This window comes from Gigantopelta aegis, unplaced genomic scaffold, assembly GCF_016097555.1.
Source record: "Gigantopelta aegis isolate Gae_Host unplaced genomic scaffold, Gae_host_genome ctg1720_pilon_pilon:::debris, whole genome shotgun sequence".
In the NCBI taxonomy this organism is placed as follows: domain Eukaryota; kingdom Metazoa; phylum Mollusca; class Gastropoda; order Neomphalida; family Peltospiridae; genus Gigantopelta; species Gigantopelta aegis.
Genome location: NW_024532780.1, coordinates 41381 through 67363, shown reverse-complemented (window position 1 = coordinate 67363; position 25983 = coordinate 41381). Strand labels below are relative to the sequence as shown.

General features: G+C 33.2%; 2 pseudogenes; both read left to right on the top strand.

Annotated features, from left to right (window-relative positions):
* The first annotated feature begins 237 nt into the window (after positions 1-237).
* Positions 238-2902, top strand: LOC121391109 (annotated as a pseudogene).
* A 27-nt stretch (positions 2903-2929) lies between these two features.
* Positions 2930-14448, top strand: LOC121391108 (annotated as a pseudogene).
* The last annotated feature ends 11535 nt before the right edge of the window (positions 14449-25983 follow it).

The window sequence follows — 25983 nt, the reverse complement described above, 5'->3', positions numbered from 1 at the left end:
GATATTCAGATCTTACGAAGGCATTATTTATTACAGAGATGAAGTGGAAGTTCGTTTTATTTGTAGGGGTGGCTTAGCTTAGCCTGTTTTGCAGGTAACAAAAACACTGCCCTATCAATGTACATGTACATGCTAATAATAATATTGTTATATATAATTATATTGTGTATATTGTCTACAGGTTGTCGAGCAGGAAGATGATGGTGATGATGATGTAGTCAATGAAAACACCATCCAACTGTTGACCCTGATATTGGGTGTAGTAGAGATGCGCTTCGAAACTGATGACGAAACAATACAAAAAGTGAGTTGAATATTATTAACATTTAAAATTTTTAACAAAACTCTTGTATGTTTAATTATGGTATTTATTTTAGGGAGGAAGAAGCCATTAAACTCGATGGACTTAGTGTAGCGGAAATGAAAGCATTAAGAGAGAAAGAAGAAAAAGTTCACATTTCAAGCTGAGGTCAACAGAATGATGCAGCTGATTATTAATTCTCTCTATAGAAAACAAAGAGGTGAGTAATTATTTCAGCTGATGAAAGATAATATAGGTAGTATTTATGTGATGATGATTTAAGAGACATGGCACAATGATTACATATGACACCATAGGTATGTTATAGGAGGCAAAGAGGCTTTGATTTATAGGGTGGTAAATTGTAGTGTCATGAATTAGTAGTCTGTTGTTATGAAAGTAGTTAATCATGGGTGTTAAATGTGAAGTGAAAGTAAGGTTGTTTATAAAACAGACTAAATAAAGTTATTGATTTCTACTTCTTTTTGTTTGTGGTTAAGTAGTTTCACTTTGTCATGACTTGTTGGACAATAGTAATTTGTGTTTGTAGATCTTCCTACGAGAAACTTATTTCAAAGCATCTGATGCTCTTGACAAGATTCGTTTCATGTCGTTAAATGACAAAACAGCTTTGAGAGCCACTGAAGAACTCTCTGTTAAAATTAAAGTAGGGATATTCTGTCAAATTTGTATTGTATTTGAATTTTGACTTTTAACTCTTAAGGCGGATAAAGAAAAATAACGCCTTGCACAAACCAGATACAGGGATAGGTCAGTCCCCTCTCGTTTACATTTAAATTGACTCCATTTTGTTTATTTCTAGGCATGGACAAAGAAAGATCTTGACTAATCTTGGTACCATTGCCAAGTCAGGGACAACAGGTTTTTGGATAAACTTTTCTTTGGCGGACTCTGCAGGCACTGCTAATGATTTAATTGGTCAATTTGGGTGTCGGGTTCTATTCATTTTCTTGGGTACATATTATCTGATACACTCCAACTTATATTAACTTATCTCTTAGTTGCTGATCGTGTGGTCGTAATTCAAAACACAACGATGACAAGCAGTATATTTGGGATCTGATTCCTCGTCTTTCATGTTGTTGAGGATCCTCGTGGCGATACACTGAAGAGAGGAACGACAGTTTCATTGTTTCTTAAAAGAGGAGGCACAAGAATTTTTAGGAGATGAAAAACTAAAGACACTTGTGGGGGAAAATACAGTCAATTCATTAACTTTCCTATTTACCTGTGGGCAGTAGGGTAAGAAGATTCACACACATATATAAACGCATATTATATTGTAAGATTTTTTAAAATTTATGTTTGTAGTGTAGAACATGATGTAACGTGATGTAATGTGTACATGTAAAGAGTATAAAGTAGTCATGTATGATACATGACTCGGCCAATGAGGTTGTACTCTTGTGTCATTCTTTAATAAGATGGATGACTCATCTTTGCCTTGGCCAAGATGAGAACACCTTTAATACCCAGACTCAGTTCTTGAAAATACTGTTGTTCTGGAACCGTCAGGTGGTACCAAAAGCTAAACAGAGTCACAATAGTGTTTCTAATTAGTTACAAACTTGATTGCTTATTTATCTTTTCTGTCTTTAGACTGAAACTGTTGAGGACACCAGTTGATGAAAGAGGAAGAGTCTGAGACAAAGAAAGAGGAAGGAACAGATGATGATGAAGCAACAGTTGAAGAAGAGAGGAGATAAACCAAAAAACTAAGAGGTAGGGATCAATATTTCATCCCAATATCACACACACATTGTTCATGTCATCTTAATTAGGTGAACAAAACAGTTTGGGATTGGATTCTTGTCAATGATACTAAACCTATCGGGCTAAGAAAGTAAGACCATAATTTGTAATGACATAAATTTAAAAAATAAATGGATAGTCCTAAAGAAATTGATGATGAAGATTATGAAGCTTTTTATAAGCATTTACAAAGGTACAAAGATATAGATGGTAAACAGGTTGTAAACATTGTTATTGTGTCTCGTAGAAACTCTGAAAGCCTCTAGCTAAAATTCATTTTACTGCTGAAGGTGAAGTCACTTTTAAAGCTATCTTATATGTTCCAGCTGTAAGTTGTAGGACCTTGTGTTCACTTGGTTTTTATGTTTTCTCTGCCTCTCTCAGACTGCTCCTAATGACTTGTTCACAAAGTATGCAAAACCCACTATAAAATCAAAGTTATGTAAGAAGAGTGTTTATAACTGATAACTTTGGAAGATATGATGCCACGTTACTTGGATTTGTGCCTGGAGTGGTAAGTAAATACATTGACATAATAACTTGTTTCAATTTTTCCCTTCTAAGGTTGACTCTGATGATCTGCCTCTGAATGTCTCACGTGAAACACTTCAACAACACAAAAACTTCTCAAGTTATCAAGAAGAAACTTGTCCGTAAAGCACTTGATATGCCTCAAGAAGTTAGACGAAGAAACCTATGAAAAGTTCTGTGGCACAATATAGTACTAGCATTAAACTAGGTGTAGTTGAAGATTTCCCAAACAAGAGTCGTGTTTTTTTTGCTAAGTTACTACGTTTTGGCGTCATCCAAGGATCCATGCGAAGTTGACTAGCTTAGATACAGTACATTGAAAGGATGAAGGACAAACAAGAACACATCTATTTATGGCTGCTAACACTAGGAAAGAGGTGAGCTACTATGTATAATGAGGTGTGGTTTAGTAAACATTCAGTAGTATTTTTATTAATGTACTCAGTATATAATACCAATAAAATAGAGTTTGTTTTACATGCTATTGTATTACCAATTTGCCTATAAGCCTGTACTGCTATTTTCTCTATTTTACTACATTTTCTGTATAGGCTGAAAGAGTCGCCATTTGTGGAGCGATTGTTAAAAGAAAAGGTTATGAAGTCCTTTATCTTAGTGATCCCAGTTGATGAATACGGTATGGAAGCTTTACCAGAATATGAAGGCAAAGGCCTTGTACAAATGAAAACACTTTGAGCGTCGTTAGTTTGTTGCCTCTTTTATCTTTTTAGGCAAGAAGTTCCCACAGTGCTGCTAAAGAAGTCTTAAGTTTGCAGATGAAAGTGAAGCACATCAGCAACAATTTGAGAAATTAGTGGAAAGATTTCAACCTTTAACTACATGGCTCACAGAAACTGCTCTTTCTGGATCAGTAAGTTACAATAAGACAGTCTGACTTTGGTCATGGCCCAGTGGGATAGTCTGAAACTCAAAACTACATACTTTAATACTTATGTTTAGAGTAGGATCAGTCAGTAGTAAAAATATGCTGATCTCAGACTGTCAACACTGTACTTTTGTAGTAAGTATTAGAAATCAAAGACACTTTGGCCAGTTACTTCTATGAATTGTCTTTATTGTAATGGGTAATTCATCTTCGCCCTGGCCAAAATTAGAACACCTTCAAAACCCAGACTGTCAGTATTTCATACTGTGGTTCTGGAACTGTCGGGTGATACATTAAACCAAATAGAGCAATTAGTAATAAATGATACGATTTGGTTTATCTTTGTTTCTTGTACCAGATTGGAGAAAGCTGTAGTGAGCAATCGCACTGACCACTTCTCCTTGTGCACTTGTTGCTAACCAATATGCCTGGTCTGGTAATATGGAAAGAGTTATGAGAGCAACAGGCCTATGCTCAAAGCAAAGAACCCCAACACTGAGTAAGTGAAACCTGCTCATTTCAATTTAATTTAATTCCCCACTATAATTATGATAGATTTTAGTGAATCAAAAGAAGACTCTAGAGATTAATCCTCATCATCCACTTATAAAAGAACTTCAGCAAAGAGTCGAGCTTAATCCTAAAGATGAAGTGACAATTGATTTGGCTCAGATAACTTCTGGATACAGACAAAACTACGAGGAGGCTATTTTCTGGATGAATCTATCAGTGAATTTGCAGGTCGTATAGAGCGTATGTTGCGACTGAGTATAGGAGTAGACGTCAATGCTCCAGTAAGTACTGAAGCATATCTAATAAAGGTCTTCACTTGTCAGTTTTTTGTGTCAAATGTAATTTGTCTGTATCCTCATAATTTTTTGGTTAATTGTTTTTTAATCAATAACTTATATCTTTCAGACGAGGAAGAAGTTTTTGAGACTCCAGATGAAGAGGAAGGGGAAGAGGAAGAGTAACAGATGATGATAAGAAGGAAGAAGAACCTGATGTAGAAGAGAAAAAGAGGATGTGGAAGAGAAAAGGGAGGAAGAAAAGACTGAAGTAAGTACAAAAATTATGAGATGCAGTCATCTAATTTGTTGTTATTTAGGCTGTAAGAAAACCCAAAAGATGAGCTTTGATATTGAACTTTTTTTAGATGGTTTCCTACTTGTTTAATTTTTAGAGTATTTCTCAATTTGTTGTACAGCATCAGGACAAGGGACGGTTGGTTTAGTTGTTGATAATAGTACCAATGATAAAAAATAACTTACTAATGTTAAAAATAAGTAAATGTTAAAATTTAGTGCTCTCTGACTACTGTTTAATGTCAAGTGGACTCGTTGTATATTGACATGCTTGTCTGAGACCGATGAATATGGAACTTTCCAAGAATTCTGTTGTTGCTTAACATTTCTAATGCATGCTTAGATATTGAAGCTGTCCTCCAGCCTCTGATATACCAGTATTGTCATTATAACAAATAATGTTAATTCAAATTTTCACACATTCAATTGATGCAAGAACAGTTTATATTAGATTTACTGTTTAAATGTTGTTAACAGCTGATTGGTTGCTTAGTACACAAGACAATTGCAACAGCAAGGTCAGTTCCAGTACTCAAGTAAATTTCCATCTTCCAGTCCTAAAACATATATCCAGTTCAAATATTTATGAAGACTAAGTAGATGAATGTCAGTAATGGTTCTGAAAGGTGATCTAGTGACATGGACTGGAATGTTAAAAACGACACAATTGTGGTTAATAGTTGACCATATATAGGAATATCATAAGGATAGATAGTGTTGTGTCGTGATACATGACCGCTTAGTGGTCAGGATATGTATAATTAGTTCAATCCTTTAAATCCAGAGAGTAATATGATAACATCATCTTACTTTTGTATAATCGGCTCTCGTACCTTATGCCAAATATTTTATACGATATTATGGCATTCATTCCTACACAAGAAGGTTAAAATAAGTAAGTGCAGGAAATTATGTAATTGCTCACTTGTAAAAAATTGTGACGTGCTTATCCACATGTTAGTGCTACTTCCTGTTTAATAGGATATATTAGAAATCTGGAAGTCTATATAAAACAGATTCTCTCTCTGTAAAATCATAGCAGCTACTTAAAAGTGGAGAGTTAGTATGGAAAAATTCTGTCAAGTTCTTACTTCTTAGTGCTCCTGTTCATATACTTTCTGATCTGTATACATTTCATAGTAAGACTTTTTTGTCATAGTCTACTACGTACTACCATATTGGTTACAGCTACTTGGAAACAAGAAAGGGACTCAAAGAAAAAGTACATTACAAACATCAACAGGACTACATTTGGACTTTTGATTGTTTGTGATAATACTGATCACAAACCTTACATCTGCAAGAAACTTGCTATTAGATAGATATATATATATATCATTAAATTCATTGTCAATATTATCAATTTGATTGTAAAATTATGTTTTTTGTTAAATATGTAATGATAAAATGTTACTAAATTGACATTAAATAAAAGCAAGTCATACTTCAATGTTGTGTTATTTATCATGATGTAAGTTGTCTTAAAGTTGTTATTGTCAAGACAGACAGACAGTGACTGATCTTGGATGAATGAAAATGAATATTGTCAAAAGTACTACACAGATTTTATTAGATCTTTGTAATTTACATTGGAAATGATTATAATGGAAAAGCGTTTTTGATGCACTGATCTAGCCATGACAACATTCAGGCTTTTTGACAAAGGATATGAGGCTATATGATAAGCAACTTACAACATATCTTGCAGTTGTTTCTGGGCCTTCAGTCAGCTTAAAACCTAATAAATAAGCATTTTATGTGTTATATATATAGTATATTATTTTAGTCTATATGCAACTATGAAAAAATCACAAATTTATACTGGTATAGTCTGTGAGGTGGATGATGATGCTATAGTGCAATAATATTATACAATATATAATGTTGTTTTTTGGAGGCAGTTTGGTGCACATTCTTTGATTATTGCTGTTACAAGATCATATGATATAGTAATTATAATTGTCTTTCTGTCCAATTATAAATTTGTAAAGTTCATCCAATCTTAGTACAACCAAATCACATCAACAGCAAATTATAGAAAATGTTTTCTCTTTATTCTCTTGTTTTTTCTATTTGCTGATCTGTGTGTCACTGATCCTAACATTATTGTTATAGGGTGCTCTGCAAACCTATATTCAGGACAAGTACAATTGTATAACTATAAATAAATATACAGACTTAATCAGAATCTCAAATCACAAAGACTATTAATATGAAACAGCAAAATATGGACTGTTTGTCATCGGACAGTTGTTTATTTTGTTGCCATTTGTACTATGATATCCATAAATAATAATATACTCCTCTCATGCAAATGTTTTCAATAATATTTATATTTTTAGCATTTTATCAGTGTTTTACAGGACCATCTACTAGTATAAAGAAATATGTATTATACACTAATGAAAGGTGTGCAAATATTGCTGCTTGTGATATATAATAGAAATATAATTATATTCTAATATTAATCTGTCTTCCTTTTATCTTTTAATATTATTTGCCTAAAGTCTAGGACAAGCACAGCTAGCTAGTTATTTACTAACACCAATTCTTGTCATCTATTGTTTGAGTTATTGTATTAGTATCTCCTCTTATCTTATTAGCCCATAAGGTCAACCCAGGAGAGTCCCTTTAGTCTAATTGTATTGTCTCAGTGATATTTATTAACAACGAGATCATAATACTTTACTTGGTTGTATTGTTACTAAAGAAAACGTGGGTTGATAGTGTCTAATTAAATGATGTATGGCACCACTATAATCATATTAATTAGGATAGCACAGCTTAGTTATTACTTAACCACTATTCCTGTCATTATATTGTTTGAGTTATTGTAGTATCTCACTCTTATTATTAGCTCCATAAGTGTCAACACGGAGATGTCAGACCTTTAGTCTACTTGTAGTGTCTCATTTATTAACAACAGATCATAATACTTTGGGTTAGATGTACTAAAAGAAAGTGTGTGATAGTGTCTAATTAAATGATGTATGGCAACACTAAATCATATTAATTGGGGTTGTTATTGTTAATAACGAATGTGTAAAAATGATATCATATATAATCCCTAATTATGGCAAAACATTAATCAAATATTTAACCCTTTATCATCACTAATGGCAATGACTGTAGCAAGTGATTCGCTGTGCTGTTTACTGTGGTTCTCAGAAGGGGCAAAAGACCAGAGTATGAACAACACGCAATAGGTCAATATGAATGGTATGAGATATGATGTCACTTGAACTATTAAAACCCCAATGTACTCTTAATTCACACTGTGTCATTATTCCTTTGAATGGATGATTGTGATTGTTGTATAGTTACAATATATTCAGATTTATATGTTTTTCTCCTTTTATGTCACTAGTCAGTACTGAATAGTAGGAAGGAAAATATTTTTGGCTTCATGAATTACCTCAAAAAATTCCCCAGATATATACAATAACCATATATAGTGGAGTATAAATAAAATGTTAGTCTGAATAATAATAATGATAATAAAAGTGCATATTTATGTTAAAATCATTTCAAACATATTCAGGGGAATTAGCCCAGTATTTGGCATTGTGGCAACATTGGTATAGTTTATGGTGGTGGTCGCATGTGGACTAATGGGTGCGGTGTAGCTGATACTACAATTAAAAATGGTGGGAGATTGACTGCCATAATAACCTAAATCTCTTGGCAGGTAATACATTTCCTTAATTGCATGTTGTACTACTAAATGCTTAGTAATGCCTGAACACCAGACATTTGGAGAGGAGTTTGTAGTACAAGATAGCAACTCACGCAAGAAAATGATATTTGATAAAGTACTTTCTGACATTTTGTTTACTTAATAATTTCATTTTAACTGGTAGTCAGATGCTTTTATTGCTTGCGCTGGTGATTAGGAACCATGGGGAGTTGACTGAAATGCTTACATGGTAAACTCATGATATGTAACATTCTATGGAAGTCCAGAAGGATACTCCAAATTCATTCCAGGTTCAGGACCTGGTACAGGTGGACACCAACATGTAACACTGGTATTTAAAGGGGTAAAAATTGGAACTATAATGGTAAACTTGGACCCGAATTCAGAAGGTTCTTCTGGACATTTGTTTCTGTCTATTGACCCGTAATATACTAATATTTGAAATATAACATTACCCTCATAGTCTGGTATTAATGATTCGGAGGATTATGTCATTCTACATTCCAGGAGTAAAATGAGACTCCATTCTCGACCCGTGGCTCTCTTGAAACACATGTGGTTATTATGATCTTTTTCTTGAATGGGTAATTAATGTATATTTGAGACTATGTTTCCTTGTTTTCATATAGTTAAAGAAAGCTTTGGAAGATGGATTTATTCTGCCACAAAGTAGAAGGATATGACTTGTGGTTGAAGAAAAACCAAAGTCACTAGTGACAAGTTACGTGCAATTTATCAAAAAAAAAAATAATAAAATAGTTGTTGTGGATTTATTAACCATATTATTTATTTATTAATTATTATACATTGCACTTTGACTTGACAAGAAATGTGCATATAATACAACAATGGCAAAAGTATGGCTACCAAATTATCAAATTATTCTATCCTCTATTATACCAGTTCTTTCCTAAAGTTAGTTAACAAATTACGAGCGGACTAATTGTAGAGACTTTTTCAAGTGAAGCAGTTATATCTATTAACTGATTAGGATCACTAACACTAAAAGATAAAACAAAAAAAACAAAATGTAATTACAAGTATTAAGTTTAATAAACTTTTAGTATTACTCATTTACTAGATGGTATTACATAAAAGGTTCTTTTCTCCATACCATAAAAATAACGTCAATTGTATCTTAATATAGAATCCAAAATAATGTCAAACTGTCAAAATTACTCACTGCACGCTGTGTAAGTTAATCAATTATTTTTAAACAACTAATTTGTAGCTTACATGGATAAATCATTATGGAATCTAGAGTTATGTGAATCCTAATTCAACAATTTGTTGGCTTTGTTAATTAAACAGTGTGTTTAATAGTTGGTGTGAGAGTTATAACAAACATTAATTAGCTAATTCATAACATTACACAGTGAGTAATTAATGTGAAAAAATGTTTATGTTTTAAAACTAAATTTTGCTGTAAACAATGCTAGGCTTAAATAGACTTTAAAAGCTGGAAAATCTATGATATATCGTTTGCGTTTAATATATATATTGATTCAAGCACATTTCTTAAACCATTTACAATGTAGCACAAATCTTGAAATTAAAAGTATTTTATTTATTGTTGCATTGTCTAATACAGAAAGAAGACAAATGATGACAACGTACCTAGCTAAGACTTTAGTTGATGATAACATGATTTTTGCTTTTCCCAATACTCCTATAATAAAATCAAAAGAATGTTATGTACAGTGAGTTATATGCAAGTAATACTTCATAGTTTCAGATTTGTATTTCTTAAAAATAACATCAGGATCATTTCTCTATATAAAGATAATCAGTATGACCTCAATTATGGTATATATATATTGTATATATATTAGATATATATTATATATATATATAGTGTACTTTGTACCTTTAATGACAAAGGAGATGGAGGGTTTTCTATCATAGTTTCTTCTTCATCTTTCTGCATGACATTAGGGATCTGGATGACATTAGGGTCCAGAGGTTGTGGGATGACATTAGGGTCCAAAAGTTGTGTATGAGGACTAACGTCTGCGATAAAAACTGTCTGATATTGCAGGCTCATATGAGACAGATGGATATTAGTAACAGGTATAGTATAACTATCAACGGAGTCAAATTGAGTCTCTAAAGTTGTGTGATTTGGTTCTGAACAAAATGGTTTATTTGATGTTCCACAGAGCCAACTTTGTTGTGCTTTGTGCAAACTGGATTGGTATTAGAGCAATAGGAGGTGTAGTAACAAACAGAGGAGGTAATAGTAATAGTACTATTGTCAGAGTGAAGTGGGCAGTATCAATTGACTGTGTAACGGAATTTGAGAAATTGGAGCAGATTGCAATTTATTGTTAAAATTAGTAGATGTATATGTAGTAGATGAGTTTGTTGTAATTCATCAGTACTGTAGTAGCAATAGGAAGATCTGAAGTATTAGATGGTACTTTGTTCTCCACTATAGGTGTAGTAGTTGTAGCTGGATGAACCTCCTCTGTTTCATCCATAACAGGAGTGCCCGTGATCGAGATGATCGTGTGATTGTTGGACTATCTTTACTGGATATGGCCTAGACTGGCTGATGGATTTGTCAACGCTAGTTGTGATAATGCGTTAGTAAACATTTGTTGATATTCAGGAGTACAGGGTAAATATATAGGAAACCCCCCATTATTGGTACAGTGGGCGTAGTAGGTGCACTAGAAGGTGTAGTACACTAGTTGATGTAACTAGAGGTGTTGTAGAGGCCAAGGTAGGTACCATAAGTAGCAAGAGGGCCAGGCATAACGGATGGGTGTGGTTATGCTGCTGGTAAACTAGAGGAGTTGAAGTCAAGGCAGGCCAATATTAGAAGGAGGACCAGCAAGTATGGGTTGTGTTGTAGTAGCGTGGTGTCGTAGGTGTGGTTACCGTGGATGCTTGAGACATTGCATCATTCTTACTATTATCAGTGCCTTCTTTGGACTCATTTTCTTTGGAGTGAATGACAATTCTTTGCTTAGAATTTTCTTTACTGTAGGTTTGGTTTTCTGGTGGAATCATCTCTTGTTGGAAGGACTTTTCAGCCTTTTTTAGATTTGCCTGATGAACTGTCCTTTTAGGCTATTTTGTTTGTGATTGTGTAGAGGAATGTTTACTGGCTGATTAGAAGTTGACTACTTGTATGCTCTTTCTTTGTCTCTTCTAAGAACACCTGGTCTTACCTGATTGGGTACCATATTCCTTCGAGGATCGGCTAGAATGCTTCCCTAGATGCCTTGCTAGTAGAATGTCTTTTGACATGCTCTTCCTCTTTTGTGTGGATTTTTCTTGACCTGAACTGTCTATTTTAGAAATAGTTTCTTTACTTTGTGATGATCTTGTGGAATCATCACTTTTAAGGGGACTAGATTCATGTTTGATTTACAGATTCTTTCCTTTTCTGGTGTACTTGACTCATTTGATTTATGATGATGATCCTTTACTGTGTTGACTGTCATCTTTCCTACTTTTTGGGCAACTTCTTTGGGGCTGAAGTTCCTTACTGCCTTCGGTCTGACTCCAAGTCTTGTTCGTTGTGGACTCTCTTTCTCTTGTGATGGTCTCTCTCTGAAGAAGTGCGACGACTCTCTCGAGGATTCTTATGTTTCTTAGAATCGTTGCTATTGCCTGTTTATCCTTTATCAACAGATTCTTTACTAGCTTTATCAGTATCAGTTGGAGCATTAGTGTCTTGCCTCAACATTGCCAGACAGTCACCCAAAAAAAAAAACTAACTGGTTAATTTGGCCATTGTTATCAGAATCATCTTCCTCATTTCGGAATGTCATTTGTTGGTTCCTCCCGTAAACAATGGGATTAGAGCCATATATACTCCACCCATTCTGTGTTGTCTTGTGAAAGAATACCTGTACTGTCTGTCTCAACATAGTCCTGTGACTCACATGTAGTAATATTGTTCATTGTATCGTATGTATAATTAGGATAAGAGGGTGTCCCTTTGTAGCATTGAATCTTGAGGCATATATCACTCAGAGACTGAGATGTGTGAACGGCTGCTATTATAGGACTCAGTCCTATCTTCTCTATATCTCTTCCTGGAAACTTCGTGAGCTAGTATCTTTCTTGGTAGTGTGACTAGAAGATGTTGATGATGAACTACGATGGCGTCTGTGTCTTTCATAAGACCTGTCTCTTTCTTTCTCATAACTTCTATCTTTCCTTCTTCTGTCTCTTTCTTTTTTTGTGCGATAGTAAGTCCAACTTATCTGATCGTCATTGTCCAAGTCAGCAGTGTTTCTAGAATAATGGTCCCTAGTGTAAAGCTGGTGTCCTGGCAGCATAGCAGGTGGTTAAAAAAAAAAAAAAAAAAATTTTAAAAAAAATTAAAACAGTGTCATAAGATTCATAACTTTGATCAAAGTGAGCTGATTCATCATTTCCTTCTGAAAAAAAGAGCAGTTCATAATTACGTTTAACTTTTCTTCTTCCTCCTCTTCTTCTTATAATAGACCATGTCTATACATCCATTCTTCTTGTTCCTTTTGAACTGGTTGCAATTTCTTCTTTTTTTTACTTGTGCTTAACGAAGTAGCAACTTATCTTTGTCAAGACCTAATTCATCAACTTGTCGAGCATCAAGAAATGTTTTGTAGTGATACGAGACATTGAATAGAACCGACCATTATACCTTTGAAAGAGCAAAACTGTTCGCTCACCAAAACAGTTAATTTCTTTGTCCATCTTTTTCTGTCAGTCTGTCCATCAATTCCTTGATATTCTATCTATCTATCCATTAGCTGTTTATTCATTCATTATCCACCCACATATCCATCCATCCATTAATCTATCTATCCATCCATTCATCCACCCATAGTACTGACCTTTGTTTTACTCTGTTAGCTACACCACATTGATCAATTTTCAGAACAACAACATGCTTCTCATAGTTACCTAGTGTTTCGTTGTTTTAAATACAATGTGATTTTCTCCATACGTATCCGAGAAATACTGACTGTAAAGATACAAAAAAATACTCCATAACATTATCTACATTGGGTATTGGGGTAGCCTTAACTATTACTGGCCACGCCCCTCATATTGCCTTTAAGATGCACGAGGTCTTATATTGAGCTCCTCTCAGCTTACCTCACTTGATCAGGATAATTGAAATGTGGAGATACCTCAGATAGCAGCGTAGACGATCGTAATACAATCGTGTCCTTAATAGTGGAGTTTTGTTTTTGTTATATTAACCCTGTGTGTACGCCTAAAAAAATTTTTAAACCTTTTCCTCATGAAAAAACTATTTTAATTAAACGTATTAATGTTTACACCATAGAGTTATTATAGGAAGTTAGGGCAAAGGATCGTCTGTTCTACAAGGAACCAAAGTGAGAAAGGAAACTATGATAAGCACATACTTTACCAATAAATAATGTAGCTTTGATCATATGATTTAACCTAAAAAGTAGTAATTAAAATTGTTTTCATTAAATTAACATTAATATGTTTCTATTTTTTTCTAGTATGATTGTCGACGATGCGAGTAGTGATTTCAGAAATAGAAGAGTATTTGGCATCTCGTCTGAGCCCTCTAATCCAACCCTCATCTGATCCTGTGGTCAGCGTGCTGTTCGTTTTAAACATTGGTCACCTGTTGATATTAGTGACAATGAAGATGGTGTTAGTAGTGATGTCCTGAAAAAATACCACATCCTGTGAGTGTTATAATGAACTGAATGAAGGAGTGGATAGTGAATTGATAGACTTTGGAGAAATTGGATCAATAGTTGTTGTGTATATATATCGAGTTACAGCACCAACATTGGTGTTGAAAATTGATTCTATTGTAGACATAAATCACTGGGAAGGATTAATATTGTGGTGTAATTATTGTTGCATACCTATAATAAGTGTGTTCATTTTTCATATACATAAATAGTCATAATTTCTGCTCATCATTTGATATTCACTATAGTTACTGGATATTAGAAAAACCTATTATTTTTCAGGGTGCTGGTCCTCGTAGGACGAGGTGAAGCAGTCTGCTCAATGGCAGAAGCATAATTTTCGCTGGGACAGTGTCGATTCTTTGTCTGAAGATGAAATCAATTATGAAGATACACCTTTACAAATGAAACAGCTCTATCTTCTTGTTGCTCGCTGTATTGCATATCCATTCAACGCCAGATTCCAAAAGATGGAGACAACTCCTCTCTAAGCCAAAATTGAAGTGAAGAAAGCTATTTTAAAATTGCGGTGTTTGCAATCTTTGTGTGGATCAAGAGAAGAGCCCCCTATTTCAAGAGCTGATTCTCTCAGGCAAGCAATGAACAGAAATGTATCAAGAGTTCTGAATTTTGCACAACAGTTGAGTGGTATCTTAGTAATATTCTCTTGAGGGATGATGTCAAGGTGGTATGTTTTAGAGGTGGTTTTTCCACGAAAGAGATTGAGCACACCTTCGAGTTGCCATTGCACGACAGTTTAGAGATATATTCACTGTCAATGAAATTGTTCCTGGTGAGCGTTTGACCTAAACGCATTGAAGGAGGACCCAAAATTTCAAGTTGGGTGAGCACTTTGTGAAAGCTGTGTGAGCTAGGAGTCAGATGACAATGTCTGAGAAAGAAAAAAAAGAAGTTGACCAAACAGTCTGGGACTGCTGATAAAGATGAAGCTGTATTAAAGTTCCAAACGATTTTGGGATCTCTCGAAAGTGAACATCAAGCACTGTTCGAGCTTGCCATGTAAGAGCTTGTGTCTGTTTTTATTGTCTATTTCTCTGTCTCTGTCTCTCTCTTCATGTTCAAAGATAAATATAGATGAGTTCCAAAGCATCAAGCACCCTTTCTTGTCATAGTTTCATTGGTCAAGGACAAAATAGGAAGAACAAATAATAAGACAACTCCTGATAGTAGTCATTATGTGTTAAATAGTTATCACTTTTCATCTCCCAAATACAAGTAGCTTCTGATTGTACATTTTGTTATATACTTAAACATGACTCATCAGGGTATTAAGATTGAGTGTATTTTTAATAAAAAAGTTATTTGATATCATCAGGAGTTATTGTCTTTTGACTTTACTCTTCTCTTTTGTTTTTTCATGTTCACAAATAGAGTTTTTATATTCTAATGTTATGTTTTTTTAGTGTTCAAATAAGCATTTTAATACACTGTATAATTTATATCATTTCCTTGTGTACACTAATTGAAGTTTTACTGACAATATAGCATTGTAATTTTAAACCAATGTATAATTTTATTATTATATAGTTTAAACAATCCAGAAGAACAAGAAGACGTTAGTACGAAGAGAACTAAACAAACGGAGAGATCTTGTGAAAAAGGTAATATATTGAAAACAAATAATAGCATGAACAATTTAATAATTATAATTTGATATGTTTCTAATGGTTCTTGCTGGTATTCTTATAATGATATGGAATTGTGGTTAAGTACATGAAAGGACCGTGTCGTGTGTTAATATGTAAACTATACATTAGATTTTAGTAATAATATTACAATAATAGACTATAGACTACTATAGACTTCTTAAGGAGAGAAATGCTAGAAAGTATGTCTCTAATTTAATTATTGTTATGTAGGTAGTATTTGTATACTCGTGCATATTTGTATGAGATAAAGGCTTCATGTTATCATGCATATTTGTATGAGATAAAGGCTTCAACATGTACATGTATATGTATATTTTTATTGTTTATGCATATCATGTAGCATAGAAACAAGTTTGTGTTTTGTTTCCTCTCATGGCATAGAGAAGAGAGAGGAGAGAGAGAGAGAGAGTCTCTGCATCATATATGACATTGTTATTTAGGGTGAATGTTGGGACTTTTGGTGGTTCAGAGTCGAATTGTCCGTGCTCGTTATCTTGATGAACTACACTACGAAATTTGATCATTCTTACTGAAAATTTAGAGAGACAGAATTGATTGCTGCAGAATTTGGTCTCAGCAATAAGAAAAAGTAAGCTAGAGAGGAATGGCTATGTCACAATCATTATTTGAAAGTAGAAAAATAACAATTAGTTAACACTTAACAAAGCTTATAAATATTATTTAATATAGTACGTACTACTACATATGGGTATTATTAAAAATGTCTTAATGCAACTTTATTGTCTAACCAGTGAAGCGTGGCTCTCTCTTTTTATATTTTTGTATTTTGAAAACTCTAATGTTTTACTTGAAAGTGTCCATTTTAAAATTTCATGTATATAGTCTAACATTTACTGTAAGAACTTATTATTCTCTACTTGCGTAGGAAAGCATCACCAACTTCTGATTAGGTAGCATTGTATTATTACCCTCAGTAAAAATGAGATCTCCTTTCACCACAAAGTCAAGGCTAGTACTATTGGACTAAAATTAAATGTTGTCATAGCAACAATATTGCTTTATCTTTACTTTAGGTGACAATCAGAGATTGTTACTCAAATTATTGGAGTTCCTGAAGGAAAAAATATCTTCATTGTCTTTGAGGTTAGAACACTGTTGAGTTAGAATAATTGTAAATTAACATAGTTGCTTTGACTTTGTTATCTCAGTCATATAATTATCTAAAGTAACTAGTTACAATTTATATCCATCAATTATTAGCTGTATATTTGCTTATATAAATAAATTATTTCCATAAAAGGACATGTAACTTTATACTACACTATTAAATAAATGAAATTAATGAGAACGGCTACAACTCAACATTAAGTACAGCAATGATAGCTATGGCCAATATCCATGTCAAAGAGGATAGATAGAATGATCTTACATGACAATTTATTTTTCAAATGGATATTCTGTATAAATATAATTGTATTACTTTATTACAATAGCTAGTTGATGGGAATACTCCTTTGGTTACAAGAAATGTTGAAATGACTAATAAACATATTGCTGTGTAAGTTAATGCTAATTTTTAAAACAACTAGCTATTTTTATATTCATGAGTATTACCAACTATAGTAACTCTTTTACTGAATTGTAAGCAAGTTATGTTTTTGCCACAGATTGGATGAATTCTGGTGAGTTTTCTACTAATAGCCCTCTTCCTCAATTGGAAGTTCACACTGCGAATGGTGGCTCAAAGCATGTTTAAAGATGACAAGTTAATAGCTAAGGTCAATTCCAGTTAATTTTGAACAATGGATTAATTGAATCTATGATTTAGTATAATAACAATAAATCATTGAGTTTGATTGTGGTAACTGTCTCCTTAAAGAGTTGTTTATAATATGTACAAAACATTGCTGTTATAGCTTCATTGTTTTTTTACTTGTGTTGTATAGAAAATTTATACTGTGATACCAACGAGTACTGAAGTTAATGATGTCGTCGATTACAACGCAATGATGGAAATACCTGGCGATAAACTTCGTATCACGTCCTTTTGGAACGTCCCAGTAACATAAGAAAGTGTGGTGGGGTGAGTCATAAACAATGTACTATATCATGTATCAACCACCAAATGATCACGTGTATAAACGAAAAACTATACATTGTCAATGCCCAATGCTATCATTTGCAATATACTGACATTGCAGGAAGATGTTTACGTGTATTGTATAGCATTGAAATATTCACTAGCCAATATTTATTGGAAGAAAGTACCCAATGTTTCAACACCTATTAGGTGTCTGATCATGTACATGGAACAAGTAACAAACTTAAATGAGGAGCAAGTAAGGAAAGATAAGGGTTAAAATAAACAATAATAGCAAATTAGAAATTATTATTGTTTGTAATTATAAACTTTATATTGCCTTACTTGTTCCTATTTAAGTCTGGCACTTGTTCCATGTACTATTTTTCTCTGATCAAGATACCAAATAGTTAATTATTGGCTAGTATATTTAAGAAATTTTAAATGTGGTCTCTGTTTGGCCACAAAGGTTTTTTCAAAATAATGTATGCGGCCTTTGCAAGCATTCTTTAAAGTTTGCATTGCTGACTTTTTAAGGGAAATTTATTTGTATCATTTACTTATTTGGCACACTAAAGTTTCTTGATATCATGAATATCAAATGTAGAGTGACATAATAGTTATCACCATTGAATATACAACCTTCAGTTTTCTGAGAATTGTCTTGAAAGACAATACACTCTCCATTACCAATTAATAATTCTTAGAGAGAGACTTTAAATGAGATATGTCAAATTCAATAATGCTACTTTTGAAATCAACTATCTCCATCAGTTATCAAACAGTGGCTTAATTAATTTGAATTAAATGACCAACAAGAACATCAGGTAATCTTAATCAGCAAAACTAGTACAAATGAAATTAACATTATCAATCAATTTCAAAATCTATTTAAATAAAGTATAATTATCAATGTTCTGTGATATAATGCAATCAAGGAACTTGATGCATGTTAGTTGTGACGAAGTTTCATCTCTGTAAACTTGAGGGAGTAGTTGCTACCTTTCCAATCAAACCACATAGATCCAAGATCGTGACCAACAGATTGTCCTTTAAGCATAGTAGTGTGTCCATTGAGGTTGGATTGGGCATTGTAGTTTATACCACCAAGCTCCTTTATAATATACAGCATATTCCGACCCACCAACCAGTTATCATTGTCATTATCTTTAGTAGAAAACTTCATACCATTGTGATTGTCTGCATTACCACCAGTAATAAGTCCATCTCCAGCAGTACCATTGTATCCGCCTACATTAATCTTTAAGTGTGTACTAGTAAGATCATCTCCAATACTGATGTAGAGTACGGGCCATAAGCTGTGTTACTTTCAAAGTCCAAGATCCACTCGTAAAGTGTTTGTCCATCTGATGTAAGACGATGTAATTTACTTAAGCTAGCCAAAATTCTCCAGTAAGGTACCAAACCCTTCCTCATAATCAAGCCGTTTCGATAAAAGTCAATAGATCCATCTGTTCCTCTGAAAGACAGTCCATCCACCACCATCAGTCTCCATATCACAGTATACCTATAGAAAATATTTAAGGATATATCAGTGGTCTTTTTACTTGAAAGGCACTGTCTCCATCAGGTTTGATAGGATAGATACCACTCTTTTAACACCAGCTTCAAGCCATACTTTACAAATCACGAGCTATAGGACATTGCTACAAAATAGCTGTTAGTAGTAATACTGAATGCAATAAATTAACTGACCAATAGCAGCGCTAACATTGACACTTTGTAGAAAGGTGAAGAGGATTGATGATGACAGTTTCCATTAACAAAAGTAGTGGTAGAATAGAGCTACTGCTACACACAGGAGAAGGACATGTGCTCATGATGAAGAGTAAGGGTTATGAAACTTTGCCCAGTATGATATTGTGTTTAGCCCTCATGCTTTTTATACCAATAGGTGAGTGAGATCACTGACCTGTGATCAATCCTAGGTTGATATGGTCTATTATCATTTCCTTTGTGGTTTCCTTTCCTGTTAGTCTAAAATTCATATGTCTTGTTATCTCATTCATGCTTAGTAATATGGTTTTAATGATGTGAGTATTGCTACTCAAATGAGCACACATATTATATGAACAAAACATAAAATTCACTTTACCTTAAACCTTCAGTCTTCTAAAGCTATTCTGTAGCTATGACTAGCAAGTTTCTTAATAAGGTTGCGTTAGTTTTACTTAGTGAAAACACAATTTAACTTAATTGTAATAGTGATATGCAAGCTGAGAAGGTTCATGATAAAGTTGATAGCTAATGTTTATTGTTACAATATCATCATTGATCAATCAGGTTAGAATATACTATTTCTATGAGATGCCCAATTTATGAATTCACATTATATCAGTAGATTTCTTTATTAACTATTTACTCTGATTTGTCTAGTTCAGTATCAATATTTGCGTTAGTCTAGATCACAAAATTGAAGATTTTTTAAAGTCTGAAGCTTCAACTTGTCATCCCTCTATATCAAAATCCAATTTCAATTCTCTACTATTATAGCAGAGTTCTGTAATACTCATGGAATAAAATGAATATGAAAACACTTCATGGAATCATTTGTAAAATACTGAGACCATTTTCTAACTTCTTTCTTTGTTGAACAATTTTTGGGAAATAAGTACACACTGTACTTTAAACTTGTGGTTGTAAAAGGTGTAAATAACTAAGAACTTGTTTTAATAGTAAATGTTTAGCTACTCAAGTGGACATCTTCATATATCTAAGTAACAAGTCTAAGTCTATCTTAAGCCTTCAGACTTCTATAAATATTCTGTAGCTATAAACAATTTTTCACACATCTTTTGGCTATGTGTGTAAGCAACTGGATGAAACAATTTATTTTGTCACATACTGACAAGTTGTGCAGCACCTCAATATCTTCAATAATAATTAATATAAATATAATATGTCATAATATAATATAATCAATATATTATGTTGTCGTTTTTGGAAAAATGACATTATTCATTAACACGTTTATAGAAAGTTTATTGCATTAGTGTTGTGGATACAACTGTTATAAATTTGATATAAATTGTTGTAAAATGACTAAAATGGATTTTTAAAATGCAAATATCTTACCTGTTTGTTATAGTTGCTAACATATATGTTTGTTGCTCCCTTTGAGCTCTATTCAATAGGAGAATTCTATTTAAAAAATCATCAATTTTACAATGATTCCCAACAATTTTACTTTACTTGAAAGGCACTGTCTCATCAGGTTTGATAGGATAGATACCACTCTTTTTAACACCAGCTTCAAGCCATGCTTTACAATCACGAGCTATAGGACATTCTGCAAAATAGCTGTTAGTAGTAATACTTGAATGCAATAAATTAACTGACCAATAGCAGCGCTAACATGACACTTTTGTAGAAAGTGAAGAGGATTGATGATGACAGTTTCCATTAACAAAAGTAGTTGAGTAGAATAGAGCTACTGCTACACCAGGAGAAGGGACATTGTGCTCATGATGAAGAGTAGTGGTTACAAAACTTTGTCTTGTATAATCATGTTTGAGCCTCATGCTTTTTATACCAATAAGTAAGTTATATTGTCTGTTGTTATATTGGTGCTCTGTCAGTCCAGAAGGACAGCCAGCACCAGGATATGTCATATTAAGATATCATACTCTAGTCCCAACAACCTTTACCACCACAACATGGTACCCTTCATGTTACAGTAGACCTAAAGTTACCTACTATATGGTACTCTCAAAACCTTATAAATGTAGACAACGTCATATTGTAAGGCTTTTTATAAAAGGCTTCATAACAAAACATTGGATTATTCCGTATATAGGGAGTGACAATACCACCACTATCTAGCGATTTGTTTTTGTATTCTAAAAATTATAATCAAGGTACTGGATCAATGATGTGGTATACTAGGTATATTGACTTGTTCATTGGTGTTAATTTGTGTAATCTATTTTATGATTGTGTTAACTACTTTTTTGCCAGTTCTTTCAGTGTCAATGTTATACAGTCCACTGATTATACTTTACTGATGATGTATGTTGAATTTGTATTTTCTCTTCTATATTGATTAAAAAGGTTCAAAACTAAAAAATCTATTAAACAAGAATTCAACAATATCAACTAAATGTTGAGATAAAACTAAACTAATACAATGTTATTTCAAAGGTAAAGTTTATAGCAGTGAGCTTGCCTGTTCAGCCTTCACTGAACATATATTTCTATGATATCCAAAGGAGTGCCTTCATCATTATAACCACCATCACTACACACACCTCAATTCATACATAGAATTATTGTCTCATCTGTTGCTTCATATTTAACATATTGACTTATTCATATGAGTTTTGGATTACATAGTAATCCATCTATGTGAAGTACAAATTGGTTGGTAAAGTAAATTAAAACTTTTACAATAGATACATACATAGTTATGTGTATAAATATATACATTTATTATGTACAATGAAACATTGTCAACAGGATGACAGTCTCTGCTATTTTGATGTAATCATTACATGATCATTGCTCGTAGGTTGAGTATATTTATAATGATATTATAGAATATAACATTTTTTATGAGATGAATAATTTACTATGGATAGAAACTATAGTAATTTAACATAGAAGCTCTAGGATAAGTAATTATAATGTTAATGGTGTGGTTTGGCATGAAAACTTCTAGAATTCCATTTCTAATTGAAGTTAGAGTAATTAGTGTAAAGTTACTCTGTCTAGTAAGGTTGGAGTGACAATAATATACAATGGAGTAATGGTTGCAAATAAAGAATGTAGCAACATTTCTTCCACCAGTGTAACCCTTATTACATGGACATCCTAAAGCGTCTCTTCTATTTTCTTACAGTCCACCAACATACATCCAAGTGTGTTTTATGAGGACTTTTTCCATGAGTGATTGAAATACCATCAACATAAAACTGTCTATACCTCTTCCCAGAGGAATAAGTGCATCAACAGTATGAAATTGATATCCTCTAACTTGTCCACATACTTTATAATAACTAAGACCAGAGAGGGAAAATATAGTTGAAGGACAACCACCCCCAGATTCTTTATATATTCTTAAATTCAATCAAGGAACTAGGTCAGTGAACAGTTCACTGATTGTACTTTAGTGATGATGTATGTTGAATTTCTATTTTTTTCTATATTGATCAAAAGGTTCAAACTAAAAAAATCTATTAAACAAAAACACATATCTCAACTAAATGTTGAGATAAAACTAAACTAATACAATGTTATTTCAAAGGTAAAGTTATAGCAGTAAACTTATTTGTTCAGTCTTCATTGAACATATATTTCAATGATATCCAAAGGAACGCCTTCATTGTTATAACCGCTGTCACTACACACCCTCAGCTCAATATCATCTTTACTTGTATCTTGAAGTAGTCGATAGAACCAAGGCATCTTACGTTTAGTACAACAGGTACTTTCAAGACTATCACAGTTCTTACCATCCCAAGAGGATCGCTAGCATAGAGAACAGGTCTCAGGCTTGCCACCAGATTGAGAGCAGATTCACAATAGTAATGGTTGCGAATAAAGGATGTAACAACATTTCTTCCACCAGTTGTAACCTTATTACATGGACATGAATATGCATCTCTTCTATTTTCTTGGATTCCACACGCATATGTCCAGAGATGTTTACGAGGGTTTTTTTTCCATGAGTGATTGAAATACCATCAACATAAAACTGTCTATACCTCTTCCCAGAGGAATAAATGCATCAGCGCTATGAAATTGATATCCTCTAACTTGTCCACACACTTTGTAATAGCTAGACCAAGAGTGGAAAATGTAGTTGAAGCCCAACCACCCCAGATCGATGAGGTCGACTACAAACTTCATTTTTAAGGTTCCTATATTTATGCTCTGTCAGTCCAGGAGGACATTCAGTACCAAGGTGTGTCATATTAAGATATCCCACTCTAGTCCAACCACCTTTACCATCACACATGGTACCCTTCATCTCACAGTAAACCTAAAGTCAATGCGATATACGTATATAGTGATAGGATACTCATTGTCTTACCAATGTTTGAGTCTTTACCATCAGGATAGATTGGGTAATAACAATTTTTTCCTTACTCCCAAATCATACCAACCCTTACAGCTTCGAGGTAGACAGTCTATAAGAAAACAATGATGATAGTGACATAGTTTTAGTTAAGTGTCATACTTTCAGTACATTCATTTTCATTAGCAGCATTGACAAGAGTGATAGAATAGAACAGAGCTACTACTACATACAGGACAGGTAGGTACATCTTGTTGTAACTGATGACAGCAATTGTTTAGGATATCAGTTGTATATATCTGCAGTACAACTAATTTATAAACTTGTCTTTGCATTGTTTTATAGTCTCCTGTCTGTAACTAAGGATGTCATAATTTGTCACATCTCATCAATAATTAATTAGTAACAATTTGACCTGTTTTACATGCAGTCTAATCCCTCTCTTCAAAACCTAGTTATATGTCTATTATAGACTCCTATTTTAATAATAATATAAATTATTTCAGAATGTAAGATACTATGCATGTGCTATATATTGTTTTATTATGACAATGATGAATCCCTATAACTCATTTATTCCTGTTCGTTTAGAACATTTATTAATAATAAAGACACAAACTTTTTTTCACTGATGTTACGAATGTTTGCAACAATATTTTAATAGCAAAAATCAGCTATTATATTATCTCTTTGAATGTAAGAAACTGTCATGAAAAGCTACTATTTATATCATGTTTGCTATGCTGTGTTTTATGCCAATTATAATATGCTGGCATGAGCAACTGATCTAAAAATTATTGTTGTATGTTTCTTAACAAGACCAGTATATCTTTTTTTAATGTTGTACTATCTCTTATATCAAATTTATCAATTCTAAAATGTAAGTTACTAGGTAAATGATATGTGGTTTTTATACATTTATTGCCAAAATTATGGCATGCAGACTCGTATCACTTATTAGTTAGATTAAATCTGTTGAATTGACATTTGTTTATGAATTTGTGCAACAAGCAGAATTATCACACTCTTTGTGGCATAGCTACACTTATTACAAAATGCATAAGTAAATCAATAGTACTGCCCATGTTTTATATTGAAGGGATTTGTAAAGATTGTTCTATCTATGTTAGGAAATACTCTACTTCTGAGTACTTTGTGTTATTAAATATATAAGTTAAGTTACTTTACTGACAGGCTGATTTTGAATTTGTTAATTTTCTCAAAATGGTTCACTGCAAATCAAAAAGGTTCAAAACTAAAAAATATATTAAACAAAAAACAATATCTGAACTAAAGGTTGAGATAAAACTAAACTACTACAATGTCATTTCAAAGGTAAAGTTATAGCAGTGAACTTGTCTGTTCAGTTCTTCTTGAACATATATTTCAATGATATCCAAAGGAATGCCTTCATCAGCATAACCTTGATCGCTACACACCCTCAACTCAATATCATCTTTACTTGTATCGTCAAGTAGTCGATAGAACCAAGGCATCTTACGGTTAGTACAACAGGTACTTTCACGACCATCACAATTCTTACGGTCCCAAAGAGGATCACTAGCATAGAGAACACGTTTTCCAGCTTGTACTGAGAGCAGATTCACAATAGTAATGGTTGCGAATAAAGGATGTGGCAACATTTCTTCCACCAGTGTAACCCCTATTACATGGACATGCATATGCATCTTTTCTATTTTCTTGCAGTCCACAAGCATATGTCCAGAGATGTTTACGAGGACGTCTATAAGTGATTGAAATACCATCAACGTAAAAACTGTTTATACCTCTTGACAGACCAATAAATGAATCAGGGCTATTAAATTGATATCCTCTAACTTGTCCACACACTTTGTAATAGCTAAGACCAAGAGTGGGAAATGTAGTTGAAGCACAACCACCACCCCACCACGATGAGGTCGACCACACACTTCATTTTTAAGGTTCCTATATTTGTGCTCTGTCAGTCCAGGAGGACATTCAGCACCAGGGTGTGTCATATTGAGATAGCCCCACTCTAGTCCAAACCACCTTACCATCACACATGGTACCCTTCATCTCACAGTAAACCTAAAGTCAATGTGATATACTATATAGTGATAAGGATACTCATTGTCTTACCAATTTTTGAGTCTTGCCATCAGGATAAATTGGATAATAACAATTTTTCCTTACTCCCAAATCATACCAATCCTTACAGCTTCGAGGTAGACAGTCTATAAGAAAACAATGATGATAGTGACATAGTTTTAGTTAAGTATCATACCTTGAGCACAAT